This window comes from Trichechus manatus, unplaced genomic scaffold (genome assembly GCF_000243295.1).
Source record: "Trichechus manatus latirostris isolate Lorelei unplaced genomic scaffold, TriManLat1.0 scaffold00015, whole genome shotgun sequence".
In the NCBI taxonomy this organism is placed as follows: Eukaryota; Metazoa; Chordata; class Mammalia; order Sirenia; family Trichechidae; genus Trichechus; species Trichechus manatus.
Genome location: NW_004443951.1, coordinates 26813996 through 26829917, shown reverse-complemented (window position 1 = coordinate 26829917; position 15922 = coordinate 26813996).

Genomic DNA, 15922 nt, shown 5'->3' with positions numbered 1-15922 from the left:
TGTTATCATCGTTATGTTTAAAAAATAGGTCACAAAATAGACGTAGAGCTTGATCCCATTTTAATGAACTCACTTCCAAAGTGAATTTCTAAGCACTGAATTATACTAACGGCTCCCAGAGGGTGTCCCTGGGTGGTGGGATTGTGGGCTGCTTTGATTTTTCTCAGGACTTTTCTGTATTTTCCAAATTTTCTACGTCAAACTCGGAGCTCTTTCATTATTAGGAGTTAAAAGGTCCTTTCAGAGCCCCTGTCTCTGCCATTCTCCGGTCTGTGAGATTCCCTGGCCCCTTGGTTCAGCCGACACCCCATGGGGGCTGTTCATGAGGAACATTATGAGGAAGCAGAAGGGCAAGTAGAAAGGAAACAAGTACAAAAGCCGCTGAGGGAGCTGGCAGGCCCCCGGCCAGTGCCGACGGAGCCACGTCTCACCGCAGACGGGCCGGCCTGACAGGGCCTGGTTCCCTCTCCTGGCATCAGCCGTCTGGCAGCCACGTTGGCTCACAGTGCCCAGACGCTCCGCCCACCCACCTTCTCCCACCAGCTCAGTCCCTGCCCATCCCAGTCGGGGTGCAGGCTGGCTGCCCTGCCGCTGCCCACCCTGCCTCCTGTGCCTGGACGAGGAAGACAGCCCCCTCCACTCAGCCACTCCATCAACCCCAGCCACTTGCTCACTCACATCACCCTCACACAGCCCATTTATTCCTGTCCCCAAGTGCAGGACCACCCACTGAGATCCTGTTTCCAGAGCCAGCAGCCCCCACACTTCGCCCACATTAACTTTATGGCTCTGGAGCAACAGGGCTCTCTCGGGCCCTGCACATGCTGTTCCTGCTTCCTGGAACACCCTTCCCCACCACCTCTACCTGGCCAGCACCTACTCGACCTATACGATGCAGTTCTGTTAATCCATACAATCATATTTATTAAGCACCTACTGTATGCCAGGCACTATTCTAAGCACTCAGGGTTCTGCAATTGGCAAGACAGGCATGTCCTCATGAAGCTCAGTCAGCTCAAACAATGCCTCCTTGGTGAAGCCCTCGTGGATATCACACACATGCCAACTACTTCCCTGTATCAAATCAGGAAGTCCCTTCTAGGGGTCTCTGTACCTCCACTGTGTTGTCATTTACCAGAGGAGGGTGAGGGGCCACCAACCATGTTCCCACCACTGTACCAGGCGCCTCCCATCAGATCTCATTTAATCCTCTCGGCCACCCTCGGAAGCAGGTATTACTGTATCTGTTTACAGATGAGGAGGGTGAGGTTGCTTAGCTGTCCATGGGGACACAGCAGGATTTGAACCTGGCCTTGCTGACTCCAAATCCAGTGCTCAGTCCACAGTGGCAACATTGCTACAAGCCCCTGAGAGCATGTGTAGGAATCCCAGTGTGTGATACAACACAAATTCTACTGGGCATCTTTCTGAAGGAGGCCTGGGGCCATTCTGTCCCCCACCATGAACACAGTGCAGCTACCACAGAGCGGGCACTCACTATGACCAGGCTCTTTATATGCACACTAGCTAGTTTCAGAAAAGGGTTATTATCCTCATGTAACAGATGAGCAAACTGAAGTTCAGAGAGGTGAAACAATTGGCCCAAAGTCACACGGCAGTGGAGTCAGGATCTGAACCCAGGCCCAGCTGACCTCCAAGGACCATGCTTTTTGTACTATAGCACCCTTCACCAACCTCCCCCTCCAGGAAGCTTCTCAAGGGCAGGCAAGTGTCAGAGTTCACACACACACACACACACCCCACAGCACCCTGCACAGAGACACGGACAGACAGACTGGTTGGCTGAATGTCTGGGAATGAATAGAAATAGAGGAGAGATCGTGCTCAGATGACAGGTGGCCAGCTCAGGTGAGCAGCCCCACCCGCCACGCCGATGACTCACCAGCAGGTGCCTCTGGGAATGAGTCTCCAGGCTCTGCAACCATCCTTGCCAACAGACAAACACAGCAAGGACCCGCCCACTCCTGGGGCCCAGGCATCTCCACGGAGCAGCCTAGCGTGGAGGAGTTAGGTTCCAGTATTGGCCTCCCCCTTCCACACTGGGTATGCCAGTCAAGTCCCTTCACCCCTCTGAGCCTGTTTGCCCTCCTACGAAAAGGAGCTAATGATTCCCAACACACTGAGGTACCAGCGGTAATAGCCCTAGCAGTTAGTAGGTGCTAGGACAAGACACTGTCACTATCAAAGCTCAATTCAAATGCCACCTCCTCAGAGAAGCCCTCCCTGACCACCAATCCACCCAAATGACCTTGCTACCCCATCACTGTCACCACCAGGATTACTCTTCAGAGCTCAGCACTGCCTGAAGTTAGCATGTTTATTTACTTGTTTTCTTACTGAATGTCTGTCTCCCCCTCCAACAGCAGCTTCTGAGGGCAGTGACTGGGACGGCCATGGTCACGCCTACATCCCCAGGCCATTTCTGGAACATAGACTCCATCAGTATTTGTTCAAAGGACACTGTGAATGGAATCACCCCCTACAGGCCCACGTCACCAACCTCCCACCCCCCAGTCACTGTGTGATCTTGGGCCAGGTCCTGCCCTCTCTGGGCTTCTGTCTCCACAACTGTAAAACCAGGGGGTTGAAAAGGCCTCAGTCCAGTCCCACCAAAACACATCCAGGAGCACCCCAAGTGAGCTGGGAGGAGGGAAGAGAATCTGAGACTCATCCCAGCATATTTTGTCATAAAATGCCTATGCAGATGATATGCAAAAGTATGCAGATCAGCAGGCTTCCAGTGATGCCTACAATCCTGGCCACTCTACAGTAGGGCCTGGGCTGGGTAGAAAATAGCATTTACTGAGCACCTACTAAGCACCAGGCCCCTAACTTACGCTCCTTCATCTCATCCTCTCAGGAGCCAGGTGAAATGGGCCTCGTTACCCCATAGACTCAGAAAGACTAGGAGAATTACCAGAGTCACAGAGAACTCAGTCTGAGAGGATGGAGTTGAGGAGGGCAAGGCAGGTGGGGACTTGGAGGTGGGGGAGGGGCTAGGAGTGCAGATAAAGGCCCCAATGAGGTGTGTCCAGTTCTCACCCCCACAGGATACCAGGGAGAGCAGCCCAAAGGGCAGAGGTATCCTCTGCCTAATCTTCAAGGTCCCCTGAAGCCAGGTAAGGGGGCTGCAGGGACCTCACCAGCCCTGGGGTTTCACTGGGCTGACCTAGCTCTCCTACAGACCCTGCCAGAGCCAGCCTGAGGCAGGCCCAGCCCTTCCAGCTGTCCTGGGAGGCCACAGGCTCTGCCACCTCCCCAACACCCTCGCCAGGCACAGGCCAACCAACCACGCTGACAGCACACAACTCTCACACACCCCAAATGCCCCCGTCTGCGTGTGTGAGCAGACGAGCACCCAGGCCTAGCCGCCTGAGGAAGTCAGTCTATGGTCTTCCTCATCTTTCTGTTTGCTGGGCTATTTATAACCAGCATGAACTCACACACCCTGGAGATGTGACTCCCCAGCCCCAGCCCCAGCCCATAGCCAACCCACTGGCTTCTGAGCCCAGCTTCAAGAGACAGAATGAGCCAGACTCAGACGCCCTCATCACCATCTCCCAGATGGGAAACTGAGGCACAGATCAAGTAGTCAGCCAAAAAGAGTGGGGGAAGGGCTGGCAGAGCCGCCAGACGCCCACTTAGGGTGACACTTGCTCCCCAGGGCTGCCTCCAGCCCAAGGTTAGGATTGCTGAGTCACTTTCCGAGTCCTGGGAGGCTGGCTGGGACTTCGCAATAAGCAAAGGCTCTGGAGCTAGAATGCTTGCGTCCAAACCCCAACACTGGCCCTCCGTAGCTGTGTGACCCTAAGTAAGCAAGTCTTTCTCTCTCAGCCCAGAGCCTGGCTACTTTTTGTCTGGGCAGCCCTGCGGCAAGCTGTCTGGCCTGAGCCTCAGTTCCCCCATTTGCAAATGGGACAATACCACCCAAAGGGTCATGAGAACCAAAGCACAGTGGAGGTGGTCAGCACTCACAGATTTCCTTCCTCTCTTCCTCTGTTCTCAATGGGCCCCATTATTCCTGATAACCTCTAGGTTCTGCCCTTGAGAATCTTTATCTCCTGTCATTGAGCACCTACTATGTGCCAGGCTCCACAGGTAGGCTATAGATGGTATGTCATTGAACACTGTAAACAACTCCTCAAGGTACAAACTTTCTTCCCAATTTGGCAGCGAGCACCCTGTCTTGTACAATGTCATTGTTCTATAAATATCGGAGGAATGAATGGATCCAAGAAGGAATGTGATAAAAAAAGATAATAACAAGTGTCGAGGATGTGGAGAGACTGGAGCCCTCATACACTGCTGGTGGTAATGTAAAATGGTCCAGCTGCTTTGGAAGTCTGGCAGTTCCTCAAAAGGTTAAACATAGAGTTACCATATAACCTAGCAATTCTCCTCCTAGGCATATACCCAAGAGAAATGAAAACATATGTCCACACAAAAACTTGTACACGAATATTCACAGCAGTATTATTTATAATAGCCCAAAGTGGAAACAATCCAAGTGTTCATCAATTGATGAATGGATTAATAAAACGTGGTATATTCACACAATGGAATGAATGGACTATTCCGTCATGAAAAGGAATGAAATACAATACATGCTGTAACATGGATGAATCTTGAAATTAAGCTAAATGAAAAACGTCACAGAAGACCATATATTCTATGATTCCATTTACATAAAATATCCAGGATAGACAAATTCATAGAGGCAGAAATCAGATCTGTAGTTGCTAGGGCTGTAGAGGAGGCCTGGTGGTGCAGTGGTTAAGAGCTATGGCTGCTAACCAAAAGGTCGGCAGTTCAAATCCACCAGCCACTCTTTGGAAACCCTATGGGGGAGTTCTACTCCATCTATAGGGTCGCTATACAGAGGGATGTACAGAGACTGTTAATGGGCACAGGGTTTCTTTTTGGGGTGATAAAAATGTTCTAAAATTTATTGTAGTGATGGCTGCGCAACTCTGAATATACTAGAAACAATTGAATTATATACTTTAAATGGGTGAACTGCATTATGCAAATTATATCCCAATAAAGCTGTTGTTTTATAAAATGAATGAATGTGCGACTGAGGCTCAGAGAGAGTGAGCAACTTGCCCAAGTCACACAGGAGAGGGAGAGTCTGGACTCAAACTCAGGTCTTCCAGAGAACCCCAATGTTCTTTCTCTTGACAGCATACTTGTCCCATCCCGACTCACTTCCTCTCCCATCCTGAGTGTCCCCAGCCAAGCTGCAGTCCCCACCTTTGGATTGGCAAACATTTACTCTGGAGACCACAAGCCAGGAGGAGTCCAGCCGAGCAACTGCCTCCTCTGAGCTTGTCAAAGGCCACTCTGTCAGGTGGGGCCACTGGAAGGGGGGAGGGCTAAGCTCAGAGTGACCCAAGGGGAGGGAGGCAACTGCAGACTCAGGCTGGCTATGGTCTCCCTCCCTACCCGTTTCCCCAGCTCCGGCCCTCAGTGGTTCTAGGATGCCCCCACCCTAGCCCTCTGTCCATGTGGCCAGCCCCTGGCTGCCCTCAGGAAAGGAGGCCATGAGGATGTATCCCGGCCAAGGGATGGGGCAGGACCCCAGCGGTGAACACATCTGAATTTGAACGCAGCTCTGCTGGTTCCCTGCCTTCTGTGGCTGTCTAAGGCAGCCTGGAGGGTGGAGCTCTGCACTGTCTCTGGGCTCACACCTCACCCCCTGCACCATCTCCACTTGGCTCCTGGGCACCAGCCTCCACCCAGCCCAGATGGCAGCCGCCAATCCCCCAGCTGGCTCCCGCTCCCTATTCTCTTCCAAAAGCCTTTCTGTCCTGAGGGCTGGGCCTAGGTACAGCCTGCCTGCCGGGGCTTTGTCTGGCAGGTGCACAGCGCTCCTCCACCACCCAACATCCCCCCAACACACTCCTACAGGGCTGACTCAGGTATGACAACACAGCAGGGCCGAGGAGGTGACCTCACAGAGCCTTATAGCTCAGACTGCGGGGGGTGGGAGGTGGGAGGGCAAAGTATCCCGAGCAGGAGAAGGCCAAGAACTCCACAAAGACCTCCACCCGTTGGCCCCAGCTATGGGGTGGAGAGAGCCAGAGAAAACCTCGCTGCCCTATCTCTCTCCTGACATCCTCCACCGGCCTTCTGCAGGTCCAGCCATGCCCCTCGTGTCCTCTCCAGCCTATCGTCAGCTCACAGCTACTGCACTCAGATACAGTCCCAGTGCCCCCTAGGGCTTTAGAGGCCTTGAGTGTCCTAGCCCCACCTGCCCTGTAGCCCAACAATGAGGTATGCCATCCACCTCCTCATATGCCATTTGAACGTAATGTCTAGGGCCACAGCTAAACCATCACCTCCACCAGGAAGCCCTCCCTGATCTTCCTCAGGCAAGCCCAGAAGCCCAGCCCTGGGTTCTGCCATCAGAGCCGAAATCATACCAGCTCAGCCCGCTTCCCTGCAGGGTGCTCCACCAGGACAGGGTTAGCCCAGAGACCTGGTTGCCTACCAGCCCCAGCACTGGGCCAGAGCAGACCTCCAGGGAGGTCTGGATGAATGAGTCCCAAATGGTCCAGCCCTGGACTAGACAGTGCCTGGAAAAAGGGGGCTCAGAGATTGGACATCAGGTAAGAGGCTATTATGGGAACCCAGTACTGTTCTTGAAACTCCAGTACAAGGATGGGGGTAGGGCACCGTTTGGCACCACTATGGTGATGAAGTACCATTCATTACTACTCCCCCCACTATTATCATGATTAGTCACCAGCTAGTGGGCACTGTGGTAACCCTCATCCTCACAACTATCCTGCAGTGCAATGGTTACTAGCCTGGCTTTACAGAAGAGGACACAGGTACAGTGACCTGCCCAAGGCCGACAGCTGACCAGGGGAAGTCTCAGTCAGAGCCCAAGAAGGGCTGATACCAGGACCACCATCTTTCCACCATATACCACTGCTGCCCCTTATAGAGCCAGCCAGCCAACCAAACACGAGAGGGAAGAAGCAAAGGAGGGAGGGAGGGAAGGAGGGGTTTGCATCATTTACTGAGATGGAGTGGGGTCTTGGTGAACCCCACAGTGCCCTTGGTAGTAAGGGTATTATTCCCTCTCACCACGTGCCCAGGGCAGTGTCACCTCTGAGTGGTGGTCCATGCTGTCCCTCCCACCCGGAGCACCCTGGCCACTCCTGGTGACCTAATGGCATTTCCCAACAGAAGCACTACTGACATCGTGCAGGACAACTCCCCGCTGTGCAGGACTGTTCTGGGCGCTGCAGGCATTTAGCAGCCCTGACCCTGGCCCAGAAACCCCGGTGGCGCAGTGGTTAAGACCTGTGGCTGATAACCGAAAGGTCGGCAGTTTGAATCCACCAGGTGCTCCTTGGAAACTCTACAGGGCAGTTCTACTCTGTCCTATAGGATCGCTATGAGTTGGAATCAACTCGATGGCAACGGGTTTTTTTGTTTCTTGGTTTTTTTTATCCCCTGTCCAGTAAATGCCAAGAGCACCTCATTACTGTGATGACCAAAGATGGCCCACACATTACCAAGTATTTCTGCAGGTGACTCTCCTTCATTGTCCAGCTCAGGCCTCATCCCTTCCTGGAAGCTTCTGCATCTGGTGATCCCTTTTCTCCCTGACCAGGGCCCCAATTTCAGCATTTCCTGGTTGAATCCCATTTTCCCACTTAGTCCAGAAATGTTCTAGCCACAAGATGGCTCCCTGGGGTGCCTCATGGTGACAATTCTGACTCAGGGGTTCACATCAGGCAGGTGGTTAACGAAGGTACTCGCCTCCCTTGGCCTGTAACTTTCCTCTGGAGCACAGAGTCACAGTTCTCCCTCCTTCTGTCCCCTCCACCCCCTGCCCCAGCATGGCTGCAACCAGGGTTTCGTAAATTACATGTAACTGAGTCTCTGAAGGAGCCCGAATCTGGGGGAAGGGAGAATACAAAGCTCTGAGTCCCTCCGCCCTGCCCTGGCCTTAATCACCTCTAAGGAGGCCAGATGACCTCATGCCCTTCTGGCCTGGGCTCCCCAGACCCTGGAATTAAGAGCCAGGATTAAGGACGGACACATTTCCTGGCAGCTCAGCACCCGGCAACGTGCACGCACACACGTGCACACAGGCAAGCACATGTGGGTGTTTCTGGGCTTACTGTCAGCCTGTCTAAGTGTCTTCACGTGTGCACCTGGGGGTCTCAGGTGGGCTTCGATACCTGTGTGGGCCTGGGTGTCTCCATGTTGAAATACCCAGGGCTGTCTCTCTGTGTCTTAAGTGTGCACAGGGTGCGAGTGTGTGCGTGTGCATTCTCAGTGTGCCTGTCTGTGGGTGTCTGGATGTGCCCATTGATCTACGGCCCTGCATGTATGCACGGGAAAGGGGTGTGTGCTCCTCCATGTACACCAGTGGGTCTGAGTGTGCACCTTTCTAAGTGTGTGCCTGGTTCTCTGGAGGCCCTTCCAATTTCCTCAATCATTCTCCCAGGAGCTGATAATACCCAGGCAACTCACAATGTTGGGGTGGGCCCCCTGCAGCTGAGAAAGGGGGAGGGCAGCAGTTTGGGGAGTCCTGACCACCACCACCCCCCCAGTCTGGTCTCATACCTGAGTCACCGAAACAGCTGCAGATGAAGGAGTAGGCCACAAGCACCCTTCCCTACCCAGACACCCAGGCTCCCTCCACCCCAGTGCATCAGCACACATACACAGCAATACTCCCATCACACAAGCGTGCACACACACTAGCCTAGTGCCTCACCTGAGCCAGCGTCCTCAACAGAAACACGGCCTTGGGCCCCATGGAAAGAGGAGTACCCTGGGCTCAACCACAGCCTGCACACCATCCTGTGAACACGGGGCCAGAGCCCCTTCTCCCCAGTCTGAGATCATCCCCCATAAGCCTCCCAGCTCCCCCACCTCCCAGGATAGCAAACTGTCACCAAGCCAGGGCTCCGCTCCAGAGGCTACACAGGGGACCCTGCCCTGGGGGAGCTGCTCTACCCTCAGTACTGTGTGACCCTGAGTGCCAAGCCCCATCTCTGGGCTCAGTCTCCTCATCTGATCCACAAGGTGAGAGGCTGCTTTCCTGAGGCTCTTTGCCCTCAAACTCCACTGCTGGAGGGGCAGGTGGAAGGTGGGCTCCAGGCCCAGGAGGGCAAGAAGCCAAAGCAGAGCCCCTCTCGCCCTGACCCTAATAACCACTGCTTGTGGCCTTGGCCCTCACGAGCCTTGATCCCAGGAGAATCCTTAGGTCCCAGCCCCACTGAGTTGCAGCCAGGGAAATGAGAGTCTCCGACCAGCCAGGGAAAGGGTAAGCGGAGGCCTCTGGGGAGCTGAGGACGGAGGACGGAAAGAGAGAAGAGGGTGGGGGCAAGGAGCAAAGGAGAGGAGCTTCACACAAACAAGAGGAGGCAGAGGTGGGCAGGAGGGCAGATAGGGGAGAGGATGCGGGGCAGAGAGAGAAAGTCTCTTGGTAACCAAGCCTGAGCCCCCAAAAGCCCAGTGTGTCTGCCCTCCAGAAAGATGGAGTCCAAAATGACCTGGGACAGCCCTCCCCACCCTGAACTTCCTCTGCTGGGGCTGGAAGGCTACATCTGGGAAGCCGAGGGTCCCCTTCCCTTCCCTCTCCCAATCTTGGGGGTGACATGAGCAGCCCCCTCCCTCCTCCAAACTTGGAGGTCACATGTGTGGGGGCTGGGAAGAAAGGGACACGGTGTGACAACCTAGGAGAACCAGAAGTGAAATAGGCTGAGGAGGCACAAAAAGAAACAGTGTAGCAATGTCAGAATTTAGGAAAATGAAACAAAGTAACGTGTGTTAGGGTTGAATTGGGAGATGATGTAATAGGGGAGTAGTTGCTGTAACAATGTATCCAAGGACTCCAAGGAGGTGACAATGTAACCCTGTGGGAACTAGATACTAAGAAGCAATGTAACAGAATTGGGGCTTGGCAGAGAATCCAGACACCTAGAAAATGAGGAAGGAGTAGTGCCTGGGAATCTATAAGAGGAAGGCAGGAGAGAAGGGGCTGAGGAGGGCTCACTGTGCTTGGGAGGCTGGGAGAAGGAGTTGGTAAAGGCTTCCCAGAGGAGGGGACATATGTGCTGGGTTTTGGAGGATGAACAGGAGTTCACTAGCAAAGAAGGGAACAGCCCATGCAGAGGGGAAGGGTAGAGAGGCAATGGTATGTTCCACACCCAGGGAACTGCTAGCAGTCTTGGGTGGTAGAAGTTAGGGCATACAGGGTGAGGCTGGAGAAGTGCACTGAATGTTATGATCAAAACTGATCTGGCATAGAGCTTGGGCATGACGGCAGTTGGAGTGATCAGGGAAGGCTTCCTGGGAGAGGGGGGATGGGATCTGGGCCTACAGGCGGGGCAGACCACAGACAGGTAAAGAGAAGAAACAGGTACAGGGGATGGGGTCCTGCTCAGGAGTCAGCGGACATAGCTCCTACTCCCAGCTCAGCCACTGACCTACTGTGTTACTTTGGGCAAGTCACTGGTACCTCTCTGAGCTTCAATTTTACATCTGTAAAATGAGAAGGTTGAACTAAAGGATCTCAGAAGATCATCACTCTGACTAGCGATCACTCCTCTGGCCTTCAGAACAATGAACAGGTTAGACAAGTGTTTCGAAGGGCCCTTCCAACTAGAATCATCTCGTCTTTGGCTCTTTCCCCAGCCCAGCTGGCCTCAGCCCACGGTCCAACGTGGACAGGAAACAGTGCAGCAATAGGCAGGACCATGTGGAAGCCAAGAGCCCCCCAGGCCTGGGCCAGGGCCTTCCTCCTGCAGCTACACAGGTTCAATTACCTAGCAAGGACTGACTGGCCTTAAATTCATCATCTCAGGGACACCACACTTTACAGTTTGCAATGCATGGGATAGCATGGAGCAATACTTGTGTGCTGGGCGGGAGCCTGGGGCCAGACTGCTTGGGTTCTGTTACGGATTTAATTGTATCCCCCAAAAATATGTGTTGTAAATCCTAAGCCCTGGTGGCACAGCAGTTAAGTGCTCAGCTGCTAACCGAAAAGTCCACAGTTCAAACCCATTAGCCACTCAGAGGGAGAAAGATGATGCAGTCTGATTCTGTAAAGATTATGGCCTTGGAAACCATGTGGGGCCATTCTGCTCTGTCCTATAGGGTCGCTATGAGTCAGAATCAACTTGATGGCAAGAGGTTTGGTGGTTTTGTTTTGTTTTTTCATCACCTGTGGTTAGGATCACATTTGGAAATGGGCTTTCTTTGTTATGTTAATAAGACAGATTTGTGTGGGGTATGCTGGAAGTCAATCTCTTTTGAGATATAAAAGAGATTAAACAAGAAAGAGAAGAAGCAGAGATGGGAGAAGATAGATGCCACACCATATGAAGATTGCCAAGGAACCAAGGAACAAGAATCTTCCCCCAGGGCTGACAGAGAGGAAAGCCTTCCTCTAGAGTCAGCAACCTGAATTCAGACTTCTAGCCTCCTAAACTGTGAGAAAACAAATTAGTTTGTTAAAGCCGCCCACTTGTGGTATTTCTTATAGCAGCACTGAATAACTAAGACAGGTTCAAATCCCAACAGTGCCACACACTAGTTCTGTGACCTTAGACAAGTTATTTAATTGCTGTACCTCAACTGCCTCTTTTGTAAAATGGAGGTAATAATGGCACCTCCCTCAAAAGATTGTTGTAAGGATTCAATGAGTTTTTATACACAAGACTCTCTTGGGAGAGTGTCTTGCACATGGTAGGCACTCAGCAGGCCTACCTGGTCAGTGTCTGTGCCGATGCTCTTGCTGGCATCTCACACCAGTCCCTCGAGCAGCAGGGCTACACCCATTTCACAGACCAACATCCTCAACCTGCAGGGCAGAATCCAAGTGCTTTGGCTTAAATTCAAAGTCCACCTTGTGAGCCACTGGCCCTGTCCATCAGGGTCTTCCATGTGGAAGCCTGTGAGGTTCAACTGTTCAGCCCCAAAGAACTCATGGCACAGCACCAGGACCTGAGGAGGTACCCAGTGATTGTTCGCTGAAGGCAAGAAGTAACACACTCTCACCAGAAACAGCAGCTCCTATGGCAGTGACTCCTCCACCCCTACGGGAGGTGGGTCCCTCTCTCTACACACTGCCTCCCCCCGATTGGGAACTGCTGTTCCCTAATAGACGATGACCTTTCCCACTCTGAGCCTTTGTCCACTCTGGTTCCTCTGCCATCTCTGCCTGTCTACGTGCTGCCATCCTTCAAGGCCTGGTACAAAGGACACCCCTCCCATGGAGGTTTCCCTGATTCTCCAGAGTCAAAACCAACCATTCATCCCTCTGACTTACTTCTGCCCCAGGCGGGTGTGGGCGTCTGGATACGTGGCTGACACCTTCACATAACCGGGAGCACTCTGAGGTCAAGGACCAAGCTGAGCCCAGAGAGACACAGGCCAGCACAGACAAGATACAGAGAGGGCATGAGGGAATCAGCGCCAGAGCGACTGGCAAGTGAGCAGCAGACTGGGTACAAGGACTCAGGTGCTGGACTCCCTGCTCAGTGCTCCTCCTATGCCTAGGAAACCAGTACCACTGCCCAGCCCCCAGCTGGCCTGGATTTGCCTGATCATATCCCAAGGGCTGGGGAGAGGGGTGGTGCTGGGCATGACAGTGAGGAGAGGGGCACCTACCACCCTGGCCCAAGGAGGAACTGCAGACAGGCCATGTGAAGGCAGCAGGCCTCCCGTCCTTCCCCGAGCCCGGCAGGCCTGCCCTAACTCCGAGCTGGGCCACCCTAGGTCAGGCCCTACCCTCTCTGACCTCAGGTCTTTCTGATGACTCACCCAGTCCAATCTCCCCATTTTACAGGTGTGTAAGTGAAGGTGCTGAGAGGAGAAAGCTGCCCATGGTCACTTGACAAGCCAGTGGCAGACTCACCTCTGTGACGTAACAACCTTGAGGAAAGTATAGTAATTAAAATAAAAGTCACCACCCAGCGTCCTTTTAACTAGCTGCCAAAAACTGTGTGAGACGCCACCCCTGACCCCACTCCTCACAAGAGCCTGGCAAGTAGGAATGACTGGGCCCATTTTACAGAAGAGACTGAGGCTGATGAGGGAGTTACTTGTGCAGGTTCACTCTGCCCCCACTGGTGGAGCTGGGATTCGAACCTGTCTCAAAGCAGTGATGGGAAGAGGAAGGGCACAGGCATGCTCCCTGCTTCTTTCTGTCTCCCCCTGAAACTTCACACAGGTATAACATGCCCTCCGCAAACACCCCCCCCCCCAATCAAGGCACAGCCAGGCCAGACAAGACTCAGAGGACACACACATGTAATCTACCTGCACACCAACAGCCCCCAGCACAGGGCCCAGCATACAGGAGGTGCTCAATAAATGTTTGGTGAATAAAGAAACTAATTTCTCAGTCAAAAGACAGGCCCCAGGCTCATACACACAGCAACGTGCTCCCCTCACCTGGCCTTGCTGCCCCTAAACAACACAGATCTGGATGAGCACAGGCTCCAGGCTCAGCCTTTGGGTTTGAATTCCAGCTACTTACTGTCTCATCTTGGGCATGTTTCTCAACCCCCAGGGGCCTCTGTGTCCCCATCTGCAAAATGGGGATCCCAACACCTACCTCATAGGGTCATGGTGGGAGTGAACTGAGATAAAGCATGAAAAGCACTTAGAACTGTGCGTGGTGTATGGCATGCACACTAAAGCAATGGCCGCTGTCAGCGCTGTCATCACCGTCATCATCATCTGTGCCTGTGTCTGTCTCCACCACACAAGGAGCATCTTGAAGGCAGGAACCAGGCAGGATTCAACAGCAGAGCCCCCACCCCCAAAAGTAGCCTGGTTCCAATGAGGGGGCAGTGAGCGTGTGGTGGGTGAGTGAAGGGCAGAGCTGACACGGGCATCTACACCCAGCCATGGGCCCCGGAGAGGTCAGCAGCGTGTGGGTTCCACCAGACACCCCAGGAAGCAAGTATACCCTTTGCTCCCAGCACAACAGACTCCCCCCAGCCTCTGGGAGTCTTGTCTGCCCAGTCCCTACAAGCCCATACGCCCCACCCCGCCACAGGCCCCAGCCCAGGGAGGAGGACTTGCCTAATGAGCTGCCCGCACGCCCCCTCCCCGCCCATGCTTGCAATAGAATTGGCAATCAGGTTGCTGCAATTAGATTTCCCAGATTCCACTGGTGATTGATTCTAAATTACCCTCATTAAAGTCTGGGCCTGCAAGCAGGGTAGGGGGGGCAGGACGGATGGGGGTCCTGGCTGACAGTGCAGGGGGTGCAGGAAGCTCTAGGGGAGGCTGGACAGAGGCTGACCCCAGAGTGAGGTGACAGCTGGACCGGCAGCCTGGAGGCTCCTGTCCTATCCCAGAATGGGGATGGAGGCCCCCCCGATCGGTGTTCCCCACCACCACCCCATACTGGGAGTCCAGACAGTGGCCCCACCCCCGCCCCAACCTGAGGAAACTGGTCCTGGAAGGGGTGTGATGACAATGTCAGCAACAGGACAGACAGAACTCTGGAGAAGTTTTCTTTGGTTGGAAGAGGGGGCAATTGAAAATTTGGCTCCACCAGTTCCTGGCTGTGTGAGCTCTGGCAGGTGGCTTAACGTCTCTGAGCCTTCTTCTGAATGAGGCGAATGCTACCAGCCTCCAAGAGTGGTCAGAAGGCTCAAAGCAGTCACTGAAGCCTGGACAGGGAGCCCCCTCCTTGGGCAGGCCCAGGGCACCTCTGGGCTTCAGGGTCCCTGTAAGGTGGCGGCGGCTGTGGGGCTAGTCATCTCTTTAGGGCTCTCCTGCCTGTGAGGTTTGCTGCTGCAGTCTGCAAACATCAACAGTCACCTAGTCCAGGTGTGACCTGTGCAACGGAGGGAACACAGCCCGGGAGCTCCCTGCAGCGAGGGAATGTGAAGAACCGGACACCACCACGTCTTGGACGCCATGCTGCAAACAGCTAGGTCTCTCTGAGGTTCCAGGACTGGAAAGGCCTGAAGAGCAGTTGAGTCCAATCCGCTGCCTCCAGACTCAACTGCAGGCTCCCTGATGGCTCCAGGGACCCAAATTCCCTGTGAGCGTCTCTAGTCTGGCCTAAATCCTGCTTGCTCCCATGGGCAGTTCTGGCCCACGTCCTCCCTCTTAGTGAAGCCCCCACCCCCAGGGATCTGCTTTGGGTCATCCATGATCCTTCAAACGTGGTTCCCACACTCTACCAGCTCTGAAGGAAAATCTTAACCCTACTGTCCCCCACCCCCTGAAAAGCAATTTCTTAGTGAGAACAAGAGAGGGACAGGGAAAGAGCTAACCGAGGCATCTCACAGGCACTTTATTACTTCATATCATTAATCCTCCAACAACCCTGACGCAGAGGTATTCTTAGCCCCATTTCAAAGAGGAGAAGACTGAGGCTCAAACAGAGTAAATGAACTTGCCGAGGTCACACACAAGGAACAGCAGAGCAGGGATCCCAAGCCTGGTTTGGTGGACTCCAGGGCCCCTGCTCCTTCTGCCACCTAAAGCTGAATCCTCAGGCTTGGAGACCCCAAAACAGACAGAGCACCCAGCCTAGGTGGGACCCAGCAGTGGCGAGGAAGCAGCCGAGGCCAGCGGGGGTTGTAGAACCCTCTGCACCTGGTAAAACAGGCCAGCACAGGTGCTCCCTGCCCTCTACCCTCAGCGGCCAGGTAGGGAAGGGGCCAGGTCATTTGTCAAAGACCACCCCCACTCCCACCCGACAGCTGGGCTCTCAGCCATTGCTGCTCTGACTCCCCCTGTAATCACAGCTTCCTGTTTGGCACTGAGACTGGGCCTGGTCAGTGGGGGAGGGGAGCGGCCGCCCCTCTAGCCAGGCCTACTCTGGAAGGAGGGGGCCGGAAGTGAAGGCTACCCAGCCTCCTGGAATCTTGGGAGGCTGGGAGCCAAAGAAAGG